The sequence below is a fragment of the Trachurus trachurus genome (assembly GCF_905171665.1).
Source record: "Trachurus trachurus genome assembly, chromosome: 19".
Lineage (NCBI taxonomy): Eukaryota > Metazoa > Chordata > Actinopteri > Carangiformes > Carangidae > Trachurus > Trachurus trachurus.
The window spans coordinates 24,456,124-24,470,443 of record NC_139913.1 but is presented as its reverse complement, the minus strand read 5'-3'; positions in this window follow the sequence as shown (position 1 = coordinate 24,470,443).

Here is a 14,320-nt window from a genome sequence, read left to right as displayed (position 1 = left end):
TGTTCCTCTGCTAATCTCTGGGGCCCAAGGCTAAGCTTATTAAGCCCCTTGATAACAATTTAACAGGATCACCTTTTGACCATCAGCCTGCCCTCCTCTGCGCTGATGACATTATTGCTACCAGATTTCTCAAAAGGTGATGGAGAGTTGAGGCTCCCGCTTCTGCTATAATTATAACAATTTCAGCTTTCTATTTAAACATGGCAAACATTCAGCCACTGAGGAAAATAGCACCCCTTTATATGTAAGTCCTATATAATTACAAAACATAAGAATCCAAATATAAATGGGATCTCAATATTTTATCTTTACCCCATGTCTATAGTGAGTAGACTGTAGCTTATGGATTCTTCCTCCAAGTTACTGAACTATAATATTAGTGGAAATGTGTGTCTCACGTTGTTTAGAATCATGTCTCCGCATTAGATTGTATTGAGACAGGGCTAGATTGAGTCCTATTGATCTGTCAGCCATTTCTAAATGTATCTAGATGCATCGGATTGCTGTGTGTGTTGAGATGTGAATTTAATCGGTCTCGGTGGGTGAGCTGCATCCCTCTCATCGCTGCTGCTGCTTCTCAGACATCCTTAATGTGGTGTCACGGCCCTAAAGCCTGCACCTTTTCTAGTGGGTAGCATTTTCTACACCCGCTGATTTTACTGATTGCTGAGCGACTGCTGTTAAAGAAGCTGATCAGTAAAAGTGTCCTGCATATGGTTTCTGTGTCTATCTACATAGGTTTGTATGTGCATCTGGTAGAACAGGAAGCTTTAGTGAGACTTTTCAAAATAAGAATTTAGAAAAAGTTGCGAAAGAACACTAAAGCGAGTCTAAAGCTAAGTTGAATTTTCAGGTCAGATTCCAAGATGAATTAAAGCTCAGTTGAATTTTGAAAATGTGAAACAGGATTTTTAGACTTTTTCATAATAATAATTAAAGGAATAGTTCACTCAAACTGAAATTTCACTCATTATCTACTCACCCTCATGTCGACTATGGGCTGGGAGAAGTTTCAGAGTCCTCCGTGGCTTCTCTGAGTTACAGGGGTCTCGGCGTAGCAGTGCATGTCCATATAACGGTTGCAAATGGATGGTTGCAACTGTCTTTGTAACAAAAAGACACACCGAAAAACATCCAAATACCTCCATGCTGCTAGTATGTAATGTCCGTCTTGTATTGAAGCCCCGAAATGCGAAATTGTCCCGAAAAAAATTAAATAAGTCTATATTTCAAGCTTGTTTGTAGCGAAAGCTTCTCGAAGCTCCTCTTCCTGGTTCGTCAAATTTGGACGAACTGGGAAGAGGACAGACCCTGGTTTGAAATATAGACTTATTTAAGTTTATTTTGGACAATTTCGCATTTCGGGGCTTCAATACAAGACGGACATTACATACGAGCAGCATGGAGATATTTGGATGTTTTTTGGTGTGTCTTTTTGTTACGAAGACAGTTGGTATCCATTTGCAACCGTTATATGGACATGCACTGCTACGCCGAGACCCCCTGTAACTCAGAGAAGCCACGGAGGACTCTGAAACTTCTCCCAGCCCTGAGTCCACATGAGGGGGAGTAGATAATGAGTGAAATTTCAATTTTGGGTGAACTATCCCTTTAAGCAAGACAACACACTGTTGTGTTGTGGACTATCAGCTGTAGGAGCTGTGTAAGGGAGCAGAGCAACAGGGTAGACAACCTAAACATATAGATAACAACAGCCACAGACAATTGAATAGTTTGACTGGTGTAATCAGTGATCATTGGTTCAATTTGCAGTGGATTGGACTTAACGCACAACGCAGGCCCCTGAAGCAAGAAAGAAGGGAAGGTGGCAGCAGTGCAGCTCGGCAGACCATCACTACATAGAAGATAGTAGTGTCACTGATGCCTATAAACTGGAGATTGTAAACCCAACTTTCAATATAATGACAATGGAGGCTTTGCTGTACAGCAGGACACGGCCCTGTGACTGTTGATTTGACACCATGCAGAACACCCTCTGTAACCTTGGATCAAATGATTAACAAATTGAATCCCTCTGACATCACCACCCCCTTTTAATTTCTGTATAAGTAAGCGTATCAAAGTTAACAGCATTCCCTTTAAGAGCAAAGGAAAGGTGGAGACTGCTGATAAGAAGAGTAGAATGGCTTAGAAATTACATGCTTTATAATAAAATCCTTTCAGATTTCAAAAAGTTGCCACTTGTGGACCTTGGATGAACCTTCTGCAATGAGATACTGAGGAGGAAAGCTTCACTGCCTCCTGAATGTTGTCAACCAAGGCCTTGTTCAGACTGCAGCCCAGATCCAATTTTTTTTTTTTTTTTTTTTTTTTTTTTTTTACAAATCAGAGTCCGATCTTACTGACTGACAGTCCACATTACATACTGCAAGTGATTAGATCTAATCTGCGTATGGTTTTTGGCTATTCAGACTGTCCAAAAAATCAAACTAGGTACAATCTAGACATGCTTAAAATACAATTTGGAGTGGCAGTGTGAACAGGGAGCAGAGGGTATTTCTGCTATTGTTTTGGGTCACCTGTTTTTTATCCTTGTTAATCCAACCAAGATAAAAGATAAAAAAAAAAAAAAAACTAGTCTTAACCAAGACAGCAGCCTCAGGTTCAGTCACGGAATAAAGTAAAGCTGAATAAATTCATAAAAGAACAACAGAGCAGGTGAGCAGATAAAAGTGTGAGGACAGAAACAGACTTAGAAAGGAGCTGCTATACTGTACATTCAGCTGCCAATTTATTCATTTCCTTCAATAAATTCTAGCCTCACACAGATTTGTTGAATTTATTTTTTGCAGTTTTTATTGGAACAGCTTCAACCTGTATGCAGATAGCTGCTTCGCACCATAACAGTTGATGCAAGATACATTAAAGCACAGCTGGCCTGAGAGTATATACCCACTTGTCAGTGCTTAATGCACCCAACTGTTAGTCCTGAAGATAACCAACTTTTCAAAGGTAATATAGATGCTGACAGCTGAACACAAGGGAGGAAAACATATAAAGCGGCATTAAGATATCCTTAAAAACTAAATCTGCACCTACACTGGGATTCTGCCCACCAAATTTCAGTCAACTCTTTTTAAATGGAAATAGACAAAACTTGGTTGAACAGAAAGGCTGAAAACATAACCTCCCCCTGAAACTAAATTAATCCTCTCCCAATGTGTATTTTAATTTCTGTGCATTTCTAGAAATGGATTAAATGAATCAGAGATCCCCTGACAGGGTTTAGCTGGCTCAGTCTTCTCAGTTGCCAAGATAATAGACTCCATCTTGGGTTTGGATGTCCAGATACATCCGTGTTTTCCTTGACTGGCGCCTTGTTTGTCAAATTATGGAAAGAGACAGGCCTTTGGAAGCTTTTAATATGAAGCAAGAACAGTCCAATTTAAAATCAAAAACCATCTTTAAAAGCTGTCAGACACTGAAACGGAGAAAAAAACCCTCTCTGCTGACCTGAGAACTTCATATATGAACCTTCAAGGATAATTTCAGTTTTTTACAACCTGGACCTTATTTCTAGCATAAAATAAGATCATTTACTCACCCAGACAACTTTGGTGTCATTTGGAGTCGTTTTGACAAAATTAGCCCCAGTGGAGCGGCGCGTATCCATATAATGCGAGAACACGGGGCAGCGCAATGCAGCCTCTAAATAACACATTATCCGCCGCAAAACTCGTTCATTTCGCCAATATGTTGTTATGATACACTAGTGCTATTCCCCTCCGAGCCCGTGGTGGCATGTTATCAACATCCGGGGTCTGTAGGTTGACCTACTGACCTCTGATCTGGATGATGTCATCTCCGACCGCTGCCCGGCTCATTCTGATAATAATCATTCTGCTTTGGTATTCAGGTCCATTTTTATCTCAACTAGCCGGAGCTTTAGTGAGTCCAGGTTGAGGAGAGGAAGCCTGTGGAAGCTGAACTTCATCCAGCTGCTCATTTTGTTCTGACAGGTCAGAAACACGCAGAAACGAACCGTAGCATTAGCGGTAGCAAGTTAGCCGCGCCGCACCGCGGTCGGAGATGACATCATCCAGGTCGGAGGTCAGTAGTCAACCTACAGGCGCAGCATGTTGATAACATGCCACCACGGGCTCGGAGGGGAATATCACTAGTGTATCATAACAACATATTGGTGAAATGAACGAGTTTCGCCGGAGATAATGCTTTATATAGAGGCTGCGCTTGGGTGCCCCGAGTACTCGCATTATACGTATACGCGCCGCTCCACTGGGGCTAATTTCGTCAAAACGACTCCAAATGACACCAAAGTTGTGAGTAAATGATCGTATTTTATGCTAGAAATAAGGTCCAGGTTGTAAAAAACGGAAATTCTCCTTTAAGTATCGATTTAGTTTTCTCCTCTGTGTTATTTAACCAGAATGGGTTCTTCTCAGAATCCATCCATTATCTATGTTCCTGCTTGAGAGAGGCTCCTTCACATTCACAGCCTTCTGTTATTCAGGGTTAAAACTTAGTCAACTCTTCACTTGTTCCCTTGGTAACACTAGTGAATCTGAGTAATAGGCCTACCTGCCTCAAAGTTATCACCACTAGATTCACAGCTGAAAGGTATTTTTTTGCACTATAAATACAGGTATTTGAACACTACATCAGATTAATGACTGGTGATCTGGGATGTAATTATGCTGCTAAATCCGACTGAACTGTACTTTGCCGCTTCATTTTTGTTTACTTTTTTGAATAATTCAGTACCCCAGCATTTCCCACATGATGTTATGACATGATAGAAGTAAAATAGTAAAGCCTCCAGCCACTTCTGTGTAGGCTTGGGCAGATGCCTCTTTTTCTGATGCTATCATCAGCATTGCCACATCTCTAGCCAGTGTCTCTCTCCCAGGAGCTTTAGATGTCCCCTGCAGCTGCCCGTCCGTCTCACCCGCAGCCATCCTCAAGCCTGGCCTCTTTTCATGCTGGCGGTTTGAAGCATGGCTCAGCTCCCCCCCTGGCCCTCCTCCACCAGACCACTTCCAGCACAAAACCTGAGGACAAGTCTGAGGTCAGGAACTCTGAAAGCGAGAACTCTGCCTTAGCACCGAGATGAAATTCAAATCACACTTGATCTCCCATCATTGCTCTGCTTGTATTTCAGAGTTGTGCTGAAGCTACTAATGCAACCGGCGGTGGTAAAAGTTAACTATAAACCTCACCTTGAAAGTGAGAGCTCTATTCTATGTTCAGTGTTGCAACATAGCAGAATAGACAGCCCGCAGTCTCACAATCCACAGTTCACTGTATCTAACAGGCAACAGTTGTCCCATTTAATTGTGAAGGCGCTTGATTATTTCATTTCTTTCAACTCAGGCACGCACCAGAATGACAAACGCGCTCTGTGTTGTAAGCTCAGCTCTGCAATGCAGTGTCTCATTCATCCGGGTTCATGTGAGGCCTTGCATTTTAAAAACTCAGATCAGATCCTTGTGAGGAATACTGACTGTTGCAGCTCCACTGGAGCCCAGCAGGTCCCTCGAGGGGCTGAGAAAAAACTGAATTTGGCGATTGGAAGGTCTGCGCTTCAGTTTGGCACGTGGACACATCTTACTTCACTGTGTGTGTGTGAAAGGAGTTAAATGTATGATTGGTTTGCTGGAGAGGGCCAAGAAACTAGAGAGAATTGCCACGAGCAATTAAGAAAGCTCTGAGTCAGTGTGCTGCTTCTGCACCATTTTCCAGTGAACAGTCATTAGTCAATACACTCGCGGTGTGAAACAAGACAGATAAATAGATTGTTATCTAGCTAGGTGAGACAGAGATGAAGACATATGAATATTCAGTCTTTCATAGTGACTTTCTCTAACCAATATTCCTGAAATTTGAAATGTACAAAACAGGACAGTACGTCTGCTTGCATGAGTGCGTGTGTTCGTGTTTACGTAGCAAACTTTGACATTATTTATCTGCTCTGTTGAGTTTTCCCACTTACACTGCCTGCTGAGATAATGTTCATGTTAAAATCAGTCTAGCTTTTTTTTCTTGTTTTTGTTGATTTTTTTCTACTTTGCAAAGCCGCCTCTTATCTTGTACAACATTTTCTATCCCACGTTAATATTTTTAGCACCAATTTTAATTCTCACATCCTGTTTTGTGTGTGATTCCAGGGATGGGGGATTGGAGGAGTGGATTTGAATAACGTGACATATGGGTGTGAATATTAATGTACTGTAAATGTGCTCTGAATGTGATATTATGAATTAGAGAAATCTGCTGTCTAAGGTTTCTGACATTTCTGAACCACTGGTGCATTCTTGGTTAACAACTCCAAGTAGCTACTTGACAGTTTGGCAGGATGATGCTCTACTTTCCCCGAGACAAAATAGAAAAGAAAATCAGAAGTAATAGTGAGGAAAATCATGAAATAATGATACTTTCCAACTAAATTACATGGTATAAGGGAGCACTTTATTTAAGGAGACATAAATTCTGAAAGTGTTAAGGCATCTCAAGTCCTCCTGACAATATCAGCATCCTTTATGAAAACGCCTCTCAATAATAATATGTTACAGGCATAATAACTGTTTGATGTGGATAACGTGCATGTATTTATATGTTTGTTGATAAATCAGTGTTTTTGGTTGTGGCTCAAATTCAGTTTTTGTTTGACCAATGCACATTTTCGAAGGAGACAGGACAGCACTTTGATAACATTGACTGAACTGCACATTTTTTAAGTGGTGAGATGGAGATTGAAGTACTTACACTCTGTTATATGGTGGCATTGGGCAGACCTGAGGTTGTTATGGCTTTCAGGCTTCTCAAAGGAGCTGCATCCTTCATGTTTGATGCACATCGCACAGAAAAGAGTGGGGAGAACTTGGTTACTTCATCAAGCATTGTTTCTGCCTGGAGTGGATGTCAGTGTTGTCAAAGCAATGGTTGAAGTCTAAGATGAAACATAAGTGAGAGGCATTTGATTTTAGTTTCTTTGTTGTTGAGGCAGTAATTTATCCCAGGAGGTTTTTTTCTGTCTGCCAAAACAATATTGTTTTTCATGGAATCTGGTAAATACCATTGATGAAGTGGGCTTGCGTCTTTTCTGCTTTATTTCTGAAACTTGTTGATGGAGCTACAATTTCACCGATACACATGTAAGCCACTGTTTGGGAATGTTAGCATTGAGGTGGTATGAGCTGTTGCTTTTAGCTTGTGAAATAGTGTGAGGATGGATGGCTCTTTTGATAAATCTGCTCTGAGTCAGGTTATTTTTGTGTGATTTTTGTCTGTTTTGCTCTCTGCTATCAGTTTTACTGCTGGAAATTCATGCACACAGTATTGTGATGGTTCACTACTCTCTTGGTGTGTAAGACCTTTTTCCACAATGTGTAACATTAGTTATGTAGATGCATTATTTACACAGAGGAAAAGGGTTGTGCCTAAAAAGTGATGAGGTAAACATGACTACCTTGTGAACTTTGAGCCAGTTCTGCTACAACTTCCTAAATTACACTGAGTTCCTGCTTAAACCTCATTAGATACATCTATTTAGTGCATGTGTATATTACATCTGTGATGTTTTTGATGCTTTCCCACCGGTCCCTCTATGAGCTACACTATGTTTATGAGGTCACAGCTAAGCAGTGTGCATCACTGGCAGTGATTAGATAGAGGCTTGATTGTCTTTATGCATCTGAAAGTACACAGGGGATGATCTTAATTTTAAATTAAGGGCTTGTCAAGAAAGATCGCATTGCGAATGACTTGCTCCCCTCTGAAAGAGAATTACAAAGGAAGGCATGAAGCTGCTAAATCTCCTCTTATTCCTATGAAACGAACACAGCAACACATTAACATCTTCAACAGGGCATGTGCTCGAATGCCTGACATCCATTTTTTGGGCACCTGCATGTTTTCCCATTTAAAAACAAGAGGGATGAATGAACAGGAATGCACTGCAGCAGATAACACAGTACAAGTGGCTATGTTAAAAAATTTAACCACATCAGAGAGAGCGTGCACCTTCCTTTTGGTTTAAAAGCCTCTGTGGCAGAAATCACAAAGGCTGTCGGAGAACAATAACAGAAAATAGTGAGCCCACTGAGGCATTTCACTTGCCAAGTGATAATGAGAGCTTCTCTACAGATATATAGCTACAGTACAATTCAGCATTATATACGGTGTAGAAATACACACATGCACAAACAAAGATTGGAATGTAGTCAACGTGGGATAAAGGATAATGTTTGGAGAATGTATGTTAAATTACAGTGAGATTTGGGATGGGAGAACATGCATCATGAATGTGAAGCAGGGATTCCATGATAGATGGATGAGAAGAAACAGAGATGGGGACAGACATCTCAGCACTTTACACAAAGAAACAAAGATTAGAGAAAAAGGGCTTCTGGGTTTTAAACGTGAAGATAGGAGCATTGGGGTGTTAACGTGATGGCTGCATGTCATCAGGCCTTCATCTCCAGCAGCCATGAGACATTGTCCTGGAGTTTCCTGCAATGTGGGGAAAAAGACCCCATAACTACTGAGGGATTTAGAGTGAAATTGAATGTTGTCTTTTGTACCCAGCTCGGTTACTACTGTAGGTACGGTGTTTGAAATGAGAGATAAAACAAGGAAATCACCCAGCAGGCATCGAGCAATGATTTTCTCATCTATCACAAGGGATCATTTCATTCCAATTTGTTGCTAGAAGGAGGAAATAAAAGCATATAATCATCTCAAAGGCCGTCCTCCCCTTGCTTTACAAAAAAATCTTTTGTTGTCTGGAAAATAAACAATAAATACGGGTGGCCGTTTGCTGTGTTGACACAGTGGGTGTTCTGCACCCCATGGCTCTAAATACCTTTGTGAACTTATTAAAAATGAAAGAGAGTGAGTTTACTTTAAGATAAATCACGAACTAGGACAGCCTGAAAGGGATTTTAAACCAAGGATATTTACTGCAGGTATTTACAACAGTAAACGACACAAATGAACATTCAAACAAGTTATACTAATTACATTAATGAACACTTATTCCTTATTCTTAAAGAAAGACCTTCACCTTTTTTTTTTACTCTTCCCAAGGAGGTACTTTCAATTAGATGTTGTAGTGAATTAGCCCGTCACACATCCTGAAGGCTCCTTCTGCTTTCCACACTGATAATGTTGGACAGGGTGTGCAGTGTGACTGTGTGCAGCTTGACTCTGTGAAGAGACAGACCTCTGGAAGTGCTAACTCATGTCAAATTAAGACACAGTTTGGTTAAAAAGAGAATTCTACAACTTAATTTTAATTAACACATACTAAATGATTCAAAATGCTGATAAATCTGCATCTGATGAGCTGCCCAATGCCTGGAACTATGGGTAACTAACAGGCCAGTCGCTTAGAGACAGAAACATTTTAACTCAGGGTGCAATGAGCACAAACTCACATTTCCCTTTGATTTCTTTTTTTTAAGGGCTTCAAATAATCCTTTGTCTACAAAATGTCAGAAAATGGTAGAAAGTCAACATCTACAAACACCAAAATATGCAAAACAAAGAAAAGGAGCCAATTCTCTGGAGAAACTGCAAATGACTTAAAAAAAAAACTGAAACGAGAAATGAATTATTAAATTAGTTGGTAATTTAAATCAGTACATTCAAATTTGCTTAGTGATATGGAATTACTATTGTTAGCAGTGTTACTAATAATCTTTATCTTCAAGATGATATCTGTATAAATGTATAACTTGGATACAAAAGATACAAAACAAGAAAGTTTAAAAAATCTTCACATTAGAGTAGCTTGAAGCAGAATATACGAATCATTCTTTGCCACTAATCACAGCACAATCTTCATCAAATATGAATGATGATATTTATCTATCAGTAACCATTCAATGTCAATGTCATGTTGTCCAGTGATATGGTCTGGATGTGCAGAGTCCTGCATGTGTGTGTGTGTAAAGAGGAGAAACATCTGAAGTCGCTGTCGGTGTCAGTTTATCTCAGCCTGATGGGTAAATTCACTCCTTTAAATACCTTCAGAAGCTTCTGAAGTCGCCGTCTTTACTCCGCACTTTCACATTGCTATGGTTACAGGCAGTGTTCAAGGCTGTAACTGCCTAAGGAAATATAGCCCACTCTATTTACTTCTTCATACCCAAAGTTCTAATTTCACTCGGCTCAGCTGTAACATGTACGGCATACACTCAGATTCACTCACACAGTAATTATACTTTTCAGTCCCATACACTGAATTGTAGTCTGTGACTCACGGAGTTGCTTGTGTATGAATTACAATGATTACCCTGCTGTATATAATCTGTGGCCGTTTGCTCATGCAACACAAAAGATTTAATCAGAGATATTGGAATCAAGAGAAAGATGAATAGTGTGGCCTGTGACATAAACACTGCTTCCAAACTCTATTAGGAGAGTGCTGACAGTCATTAATTATTAATTGTGCCCGTACGTCTATTTTTGTCAAGAATGTGCTACTTTCTAGGCAGATTTGGTGACCAGTTTTGATATCAGACTGTTTCTTTGGGGGTTTTTACATGTCAGCCGCCCTGACAGCTCATTTCAAGAGGCCTTGTATCATTAGCAGACTCAAGTAGGTCTGCTTATTTCACTTTCAACTCTTGTTCTGGGTTATTGTTCATATCACACCTGATAGTTAATCCACTCCAAAGGTGGTGATGTTAGAAACTTCATAATCTGCTGCAATTTTCTTTTTCCTAACCATTTTTATCGTAGTGTACCTCCCCTTGTCACCTCTATTCAAACTTATATAGTTGTTCTCCCTGACACCATCTGATGTTCTGATTTAAGAAATGGTTTGAAATATGAGCACCATATTACACTCTGAATTTTGCCCCCCTGATTAAAAATACCCAAAAATATTTGAGTGATTGGTAATTGGTGTCAAATACAGGCACTTAAACCATTAAGCCATTGCTGAGGATATACTGTAGTAAAGGCTGCTCACGCTAAGCTAGTCATCCATGAGCTTGCCTGGAGGGCCAGTCTTCCCAGAATGCAGAAGAACTTTAGCTAAATCCTCGCCTGGAAGCAGCCTCCGAACCACTATTGACAATCCAGGAATTAATTTTTTCAATTGAGTGTCTAGACCTGCTTCCTGTGTTGGCCGTTTTCAGCGACGAGGACTCTTTTAGGTCCACGACTGCATGTTACAGTAAAAAGCGCCCAACAATGATAGTGGAATCTGTCCTTGTTTGAAATACCAGTGCACTTAAATGTGAAGAAACAGACGGCAGCTGAAAGTTTTGAACAAATCGAGATACAGTAGATACCTTCAAGCCTTCAAGATTTTCATTTTGGAAGAAAAATTCTGACCTGTCTGCACCCAGAACTATACAGTCTGTGTGGAAAGGATCTGGCTGTTTGTGTTGTTCTAATGCTGGGACCGACATTATAATAGGTTATTATACTTACTTATATACTATACAGTAAATGTACTTTGCTAGTGTAGTTGTCATCCTAAATCTTTTAGTCTTCCTCAGCAATGTCAGCATCAGTCCCCAAAGATGCAGTGTTTGGAAGCCTGCAGCAATGCCTCTGATTTAATTGGTCAGACTGTAAATACTTCAAGAATCAAGAGTGAGCAATTAAGTGTGAAATAAACAAATGACAACTCAATATCTAAATATCACTATTTCACCATATAATACCTACCATACTAACGTGATTGTGGTAAACATAAACAACTCTATTTTCCTTATCCGTACCATTACAAATCTTACCAAATAGCATTTTACCACTTCTTTAGCACCGTGCAAATCAGCTGTGATTTTCCTCACATTTCATAGTGAAAACAGACAGAAATCCCCCAAAACAATACTTGCATTGGAGACTCAAGTTGTTAAAGTAGGTAATATGCAACAGTGCCATCTCCATGATAAGGCGCTGTATGCCATGTAATTTATCAATCTAGAAAAATTGATCTGCCTGCCTCTAGAATTGGCTCTTGTTATGCAGACACCCACCCCAACGCCACACATACAATATCCAGTATAATCAAATCTTAGCAGACACAGTATGTATGCAAACCAGAAAATGAAACCTACGCCTTCTGTCTGTGTCTGTGTGTTTTCAAAATATTACTCGTCCCCGCTCCTCAATACACTGTGTGACTTATTGACTCACTCCCTGCAAAGCCCAACTGCACTGTTTGCTGTCAGGTTGCAGGACTGCAAGGGAATCTATATCAGAAAAAGAACCAGGTGGGGGGCAGTCTTTCCCTGTAGGGCCTCCTACCTCAGGAACCTCTTGTCCTTGTCAGTGGTTCGGACTTGACAGTTTTCACATCCATGCTGCAGACCTGGAATTCAGCACGGCTTGCAACCTGCAGCATGTGCTTGACTGTCTTTTCCTGCAGACTGTGCTGGTATTGTTGGCGGCCTGGATGTGATTAGTGGATGTGCTGTTGTGTGTGCCCACACACACAGGCAGTGATATATTGCACACATGCGCAACCACAAATACACACACTCTGGCTCTGTCTCCCTCTAATGCAAATGAGCTCTGCCTGTCTTTACTGCACTTGTTTGTCCTATATCTTACTTGTATCTTTTGGATTTATTAAAAATGTTCACAGCTTTTTTTCAAACGTTTCAGCAGTTCTATAGAAATATTACCCACTTAGCATGAATTGACCTCCAGTGTAATCATATCCGCTGTGAACTCATATTGGACAGTTAAAGCATTATTGCAAGGAAGTGATTCTGTTCTGTTATTCTGAATGCTGCTGTCTGAAGCCATGCTCAATGTAGCACTAGAAACCACTGTAGCCTACTGGTAGCGACTAGCAGATTGGCATCATATTAAGTATGGACATTGATGCCTCCCTCAAGACAAATTATAATAACTCTGTTTTCCCTTGTGATTTTTCATCTGCTGCCACCATCTGGCTCAATTTTCACTTTGTCAAATCATTTGATCAATATTAGTTCATGGCTAATTAGTAAGTGTTACCATGCTAACATCATCACATGGTGAACATGGTACAGTAAACATCACAATTACTTAAGCAAGTTAGCATGCTGGTGTACTGTAGGAAGCATAGGCTACTTTGAGCTAAATGCTAAGTCTAGCATCACAGAGCTAGTGATCTGGTGACTGTTGTTAAACATGTAGTACCAGTGTTTAAGAAAGCTTTCTTGCCATTCCCCGTATAATTAAGGTTTGACATGGTTCATGATGGCAGATATGATTAAGCTGTTTTCCATAGTTAGGCAACTAAAACACTTGGCAATGCTGCAGTGCACTGACACAGGCATGTACATAATTAAATTACATAAATTGTTTACTCCGCTGACTAAGAAACCTATTCATGTAGTTTATACAGGAAGCTCGGGCTGATTTCAAACCAAGTGAAAGAAACACAAGACCCACTGGAATTTTTCCTTAGAAATCAAGTCATATTAGCGACGTACAGTAGGAATATTTGCACAAAGTGCTTATAAAGTAGGCTATATGACTGTTAAGTTGTGGTAGCTTAGCCTTGCCATCATATGGTTCCCTGAATAGTCATGAGATAGATTTTCATATTTTACACTCCAGCTGGTGTCTTTTCTTTTCAATCAGTCACTGGCTGCTCTCCTTGGCTTCAGAGGAACGTCTGTGTTCTGCTGTAATCCCAAACCACAAATCCCCATAGACGCTCGCTGCTGCTAGGCCACTGTGATGAGCCTGCAGTCCATGAGGTCCGGGATTTTTGTGGGAATCCAGAGCTCTCAATTAAATCTTAAAGCAAGGTTGCTGCAGAGTATGTGTGATGACAGTGGTGCTTCTGAGACTTGTCTGAACGCTGTCTGCTTTGTGTGTGGGTGTCTCTTGGCTGAGGAGACCCAGTTATCTGCCTTAAAGGGAATTGCTGGTATAAACCACAACTTAAAAGATGGATATCTTTCACTTTTCCTCCATTGCCAAGTAAATACCTGGTATGAGTGAGATTACATCATTTAAGATATGCTTTTAATTTGACTTCCTGGTAATCTTACATAAGAACACATAAGAAGCTTGTTTTGAAAAAACACCAAATTATTAATTTAAATGAATCATAAATAATCACTCAAAGGGATTTGATGACTATGAACGTCTCATTATTTTAAAGCTAAGTAAATTGTGAAATCACACCTCAGACAATTAGCATCACCCTGAATATTCTGAATTGCAGTCATGGTTTGGTATTACTGAAACTGTTGAATTGAGCTTCCCCACCCACCATGCTGTACTAAAAGCCAATTCCACCAGCCTCAGTTGTGTGGTCATTAAAATGATTCCGATTGCTGCATCATTGGATATCTCCACATCAAAAGGCAGGAACCAG